The sequence below is a fragment of the Arachis ipaensis genome, chromosome B3, assembly GCF_059453495.1.
Source record: "Arachis ipaensis isolate K30076 ecotype BB chromosome B3, ASM5945349v1, whole genome shotgun sequence".
Classification (NCBI taxonomy): Eukaryota; Viridiplantae; Streptophyta; class Magnoliopsida; order Fabales; family Fabaceae; genus Arachis; species Arachis ipaensis.
The window spans coordinates 61,119,199-61,125,363 of record NC_142438.1 but is presented as its reverse complement, the minus strand read 5'-3'; the positions used below and the strand labels follow the sequence as shown (position 1 = coordinate 61,125,363).

Sequence of the window (6,165 nt, the reverse complement as noted above, 5' to 3'; positions counted from 1 at the left end):
CTAACATCTCATCTCACATCTCTGCTCTCCTCACAGTTGTGTTTCTTTCTTTACATCACATTCTTTGTCTTCTCCTTTTCTTCTACTAACACAAGGACCTCTATACTGTGGTATAAAGGATCCATATTATTATTATTATTATTATTTTTCTGTGCCCTCTTCTTTGTCATATGAGCAGGAGCAAGGACAAGAATATTCTTGTTGAAGCAGATCCAGAACCTGAAAGGACCCTGAAGAAAAAATTAAGAGAAGCTAAATTACAACAATCCAGAGATAACCTTTCAGAAATTTTCGAACAGGAAGAGGAGATGGCAGCCGAAAATAATAATAATGCAAGGAGGATGCTTGGTGACTTTACTGCACCTAATTCCAATTTACATGGAAGAAGCATCTCCATTCCTACCATTGGAGCAAACAACTTTGAGCTGAAACCTCAATTAGTTTCTCTGATGCAGCAAAACTGCAAGTTTCATGGACTTCCATCTGAAGATCCTTTTCAGTTCTTAACTGAATTCTTGCAGATTTGTGATACTGTTAAGACTAATGGAGTAGATCCTGAAGTCTACAAGCTCATGCTTTTCCCTTTTGCTGTAAGAGACAGAGCTAGAGTGTGGTTGGATTCTCAACCCAAGGATAGCCTGAACTCTTGGGATAAGCTGGTCAAGGCTTTCTTAGCCAAGTTCTTTCCTCCTCAAAAGCTGAGCAAGCTTAGAGTGGATGTTCAAACCTTCAGACAGAAAGAAGGTGAATCCCTCTATGAAGCTTGGGAGAGATACAAAGGACTGACCAAAAAGTGTCCTTCTGACATGCTTTCAGAATGGACCATCCTGGATATATTCTATGATGGTCTGTCTGAGTTATCTAAGATGTCATTGGATACCTCTGCAGGTGGATCCATTCACCTGAAGAAAACGCCTGCAGAAGCTCAAGAACTCATTGACATGGTTGCAAATAACCAGTTCATGTACACTTCTGAGAGAATCCTATGAATAATGGGACACCTATGAAGAAGGGAGTTCTTGAAGTTGATACTCTGAATGCCATATTGGCTCAGAATAAAATATGACTCAGCAAGTCAATATGATCTCTCAGAGTCTGCATGGAATGCAAGCTGCATCCAACAGTACCCAAGAGGCTTCTTATGCAGAAGAAGCTTATGATCCTGAGAACCCTGCAATAGCAGAGGTAAATTACTTAGGTGAACCTTATGGAAACACCTATAACTCATCATGGAGAAATCATCCAAATTTCTCATGGAAGGATCAAAAGCCTCAACAAGGCTTTAATAATGGTGGAAGAAACATGTTTAACAATAATAAACCTTTTCCATCATCCACTCAGCAATAGACAGAGAACTCTGAACAAAATACTTCTAATTTAGCAAACTTAGTCTCTGATCTATCTAAGGCCACTGTGAGTTTCATGAATGAGACAATGTCTTCCATTAGAAATTTGGAAGCACAAGTGGGCCAGCTGAGTAAGAGGATCACTGAAATCCCTTCTAGTACTCTCCCAAGCAATACATAAGAGAACCCAAAAGGAGAGTGCAAGGCCATTGACATAAGCATCATGGCCGAACCTATGAGGAGAGGAGAGGACGTGAATCCCAAGGAGGAAGACCTCTTGGGACGTCCAGTGACCAATAAAGAGCTTCCCTCTGAGGAACCAAAGGAATCTGAGACTCATCTAGAAACCATAGAGATTCCATTGAACCTCCTTATGCTCTTCATGAGCTCTGATGAGTATTCCTTTTCTGGAGAGAATGAGGATGTTACTGAAGAGCAAACTGTCAAGTTCCTTGGTGCAATCATGAAGCTAAATGCCAAATTATTTGGCATTGATACTTGGGAAGTTGAACCTCCCTTGTTCATCAATGAACTAAGTGACCTGGATCAACTGACATTGCCTCAGAAGAGACAGGATCCTGGGAAGTTCATAATACCTTGTACCATAGGCACCATGATCTTCAAGGCTCTGTGTGACCTTGGTTCAGGAATAAACCTCATGCCCCTCTCTGTAATAGAGAAATTGGGAATCTATGGGGTGCAAGCTGCTAGAATCTCATTAGAGATGGCAGACAATTCAAGAAAACAGGCTTATGGACAAGTAAAGGACGTGTTAGTAAAGGTTGAAGGCCTTTACATCCCTGCTGATTTCATAGTCCTGGATACTGGAAAGGAAGAGGATGAATCCATCATCCTAGGAAGACCTTTCCTAGCCACAGCAAGAGCTGTGATTGATGTTGACAGAGGTGAACTAGTCCTTCAATGGAATGAGGACTCCCTTGTGTTTAAAACTCAAGGATCTCCCTCTGCGACCATGGAGAGGAAGCATGAAAAGCTTCTCTCAAAACAGAGTCAACCAGAGCCCCCACAATCAAACTCTAAGTTTGGTGTTGGGAGGCCACAACCAAACTCTAAGTTTGGTGTTGAACTCCCATATCCAAACTCTAAGTTTGGTGTTGGGGAGTCTCAACAATGCTCTGAACATTTGTGAGGGTCCATGAGAGCCCACTGTCAAGCTATTGACATTAAAGAAGCGCTTGTTGGGAGGCAACCCAATTTTTATTTATCTAACAATATTTTTCTTAGTTACATGTCTTTATAGGTTCATGATCATGTGGAGTCACAAAATAAATATAAAAATTGAAAACGGAATCAAAAACAGCAGAAGAAAAATCATACCCTGGAGGAGCATCTGCCTGGCGTTCAACGCCAGAACAGAGCATGGTTCTGGCGCTGAACGCCCAAAATGGGCAGCATCCTGGTGCTGAACGCCCAGAACAAGCATGGTTCTGGTGTTCAACGCCAGAAAAGGTAGCAAATGGGCGTTGAACGCCCAAAATGGGCACCAATCTGGCACTGAACACCCAGAGTTGTGTGCAAAGGCATTTTGTATGCCTAAATTGGTGCAGGGATGTAAATGCCTTGACACCTCAAGATCTGTGTACCCCACAGGATCACCTCAGGATCTGTGGACCCCACAGGATCCCCACCTACCTCCACTTACTCTCTTCTCTCTTCTCAATCATCCTCCATTCCCAATAAACACTCTTCCCTATTAACCCTTTACCACTCACATCCATACACCCACTTACCTTCAAAATTCAACATCTCTTTCCCACCCAATCCCACCCATATGGCCGAATATACACCTCCCTCCATCTCCTCCATATCTTCTTCTTGTTCTTCTATTCTTTCTTCTTTTGCTCGAGGGCGAGCAACATTCCAAGTTTGGTGTGGTAAAAGCATATCTTTTTTGTTTTTCCATAACCATTGATGGCACCTAAGGCCAGAGAAACCTCTAGAAAGAAAAAAGGGAAGACAAAAGCTTCCATCAAGGGTCCATAGCTCAGTGGTAGAATATTTGACTGCAAATCAAGAGATACCTCAGGGGATACATTTTCTTCCACACAATTATTGGAAGCAACTAAGGGTGGAACATCAAGAGCACTCCATCATCCTTCATGAAATCAGAGAAGATCTAAAAGCAATGAAGGAGGAGCAACAAAGGCAAGGAAGAGACATAGAAGAGCTCAAGGACATCATTGGTTCCTCAAGAAGGAAACGCCACCATCACTAAGGTGGATTCATTCCTTGTTCTTAATTCTTCTGTTTTTCGTTTTCTATGCTATGTGCTTATCTGTGTTTGTGTCTTCATTACATGATCATTAGTAGTTAGTAACTTTGTCTTAAAGTTATGAATGTCCTATGAATCCATCACCTCTCTTAAATGAAAAAAGTTTTAATTCAAAAGAACAAGAAGTACATGAGTTTCAAATTTATCCTTGAACTTAGCTTAATTATATTGATGTGGTGACAATGCTTCTTGTTTTCTGAATGTATGCTTGAACAGTGCATATGTCCTTTGAAGTTGTTGTTTAAGAATGTTAAATATGTTGGCTCTTGAAAGAATGATGACTAGGAGACATGTTATTTGATAATCTAAAAAATCATAAAAATGATTCTTGAAGCAAGAAAAAGCAGCAAAGAACAAAGCTTGCAGAAAAAAAAAATAGGCGAAAAAAATTAGAAAGAAAAAGAAAAAGCAAGCAGAAAAAGCCAAAAGCTCTTAAAACCAAGAGGCAAGAGAAAAAAGCCAATAACCCTTAAAACCAAAAGGCAAGGGCAATAAAAAGGATCCCAAGGCTTTGAGCATCAGTGGATAGGAGGGCCTAAAAGGAATAAAATCCTGGTCTAAGCGGCTAAACCAAGCTGTCCCTAACCATGTGCTTGTGGCGTGAAGGTGTCAAGTGAAAACTTGAGACCGAGCGGTTAAAGTCAAGGTCCAAAGCAAAAAAAGAGTGTGCTTAAGAACCCTGGACACCTCTAATTGGGGACTTTAGCAAAGCTGAGTCACAATCTGAAAAGGTTCACCCAATTATGTGTCTGTGGCATTTATGTATCCGGTGGTAATACTGGAAAACAAAGTGCTTAGGGCCACGGCCAAGACTCATAAAGAAGCTGTGTTCAAGAATCATCATACTGAACTAGGAGAATCAATAACACTATCTGAACCCTGAGTTCCTATAGATGCCAATCATTCTGAATCTCAATGGATAGAGTGAGATGCCAAAACTATTCAAGAGGCAAAAAGCTATAAGTCCCGCTCATATGATTGAAGCTATGTTTCATTGATAGTTTGGAATTTATAGTATATTCTCTTCTTTTTATCCTAATTGATTTTCAGTTGCTTGGGGACAAGCAACAATTTAAGTTTGGTGTTGTGATGAGCGGATAATTTATACGCTTTTTGACACTGTTTTTAGTATGTTTTTAGTAGGATCTAGTTACTTTTAGGAATGTTTTCATTAGTTTTTATGTTAAATTTACATTTCTGGACTTTACTATGAGTTTGTCTATTTTTCTGTGATTTCAGGTATTTTCTGGCTGAAATTGAGGGACTTGAGCAAAAATCAGATTCAGAGGTTGAAGAAGGACTGCTGATGCTGTTGGATTCTGACCTCCCTGCACTCAAAGTGGATTTTCTGGAGCTACAGAACTCGAAATGGTGCGCTTCCAATTGCGTTGGAAAGTAGACATCCAGGGCATAAAAGAGGGGAAGGGAAGACAAAGGCTTCCACCTCCGAGTCATGGGAGATGGAAAGATTCATCTCAAGGGTCTATAGCTCAGTGGTAGAACATGTGGCTGCAAATCAAGAGATCCCTGAGATTCCTCAGGGGATGCACTTCCCTCCACATAAATATTAGGAGCAAATCAACACCTCCCTAGGAGAATTAAGTTCCAATATGGGACAACTAAGGGTGGAACATCAAGAGCACTCCATCATGCTTCATGAAATAAGAGAAGATCAAAAAGCAATGAGGGAGGAGCAACAAAGACAAGGAAGAGACATAGAAGAGCTCAAGGACATCATTGGTTCCTCAAGAAGGAAACGCCACCATCACTAAGGTGGATTCATTCCTTGTTCTTATTTCTTCTGTTTTTCGTTTTCTATGTTATGTGCTTATCTATGTTTGTGTCTTCATTACATGATCATTAGTAGTTAGTAACTTTGTCTTAAAAGTTATCAATGTCCTATGAATCCATCACCTCTCTTAAATAAAAAATGTTTTAATTCAAAAGAACAAGAAGTACATGAGTTTCGAATTTATCCTTGAACTTAGCTTAATTATATTGATGTGGTGACAATGCTTCTTGTTTTCTGAATGTATGCTTGAACAGTGCATATGTCCTTTGAAGTTGTTGTTTAAGAATGTTAAATATGTTGGCTCTTGAAAGAATGATGACTAGGAGACATGTTATTTGATAATCTGAAAAATCATAAAAATGATTCTTGAAGCAAGAAAAAGCAGCAAAGAACAAAGCTTGCAGAAAAAAAAAATAGGCGAAAAAAAAAATAGAAAGAAAAAAAAAAAGAGAAAAAGCAAGCAGAAAAAGCCAAAAGCTCTTAAAACCAAGAGGCAAGAGCAAAAAGCCAATAACCCTTAAAACCAAAAGGCAAGGGCAAATAAAAAGGATCCCAAGGCTTTGAGCATCAGTGGATAGGAGGGCCTAAAGGAATAAAATCCTGGTCTAAGCGGCTAAACCAAGCTGTCCCTAACCATGTGCTTGTGGCGTGTAGGTGTCAAGTAAAAACTTGAGACTGAGCGGTTAAAGTCAAGGTCCAAAGCAAAAAAAGATTATGCTTAAGAACCCTGGACA

The 6,165-nt window shown here is 40.0% G+C and overlaps 1 non-coding gene across 1 annotated transcript; it reads right to left on the bottom strand.

Annotated features, from left to right (window-relative positions):
* Window positions 1-704: 704 nt before the first annotated feature.
* On the bottom strand, window positions 705-812 carry LOC148570822 (small nucleolar RNA R71). The gene has a single exon (XR_015880329.1). It is a non-coding gene; the product is annotated as a small nucleolar RNA R71 (small nucleolar RNA).
* Between the last annotated feature and the right edge of the window lie 5,353 nt (window positions 813-6,165).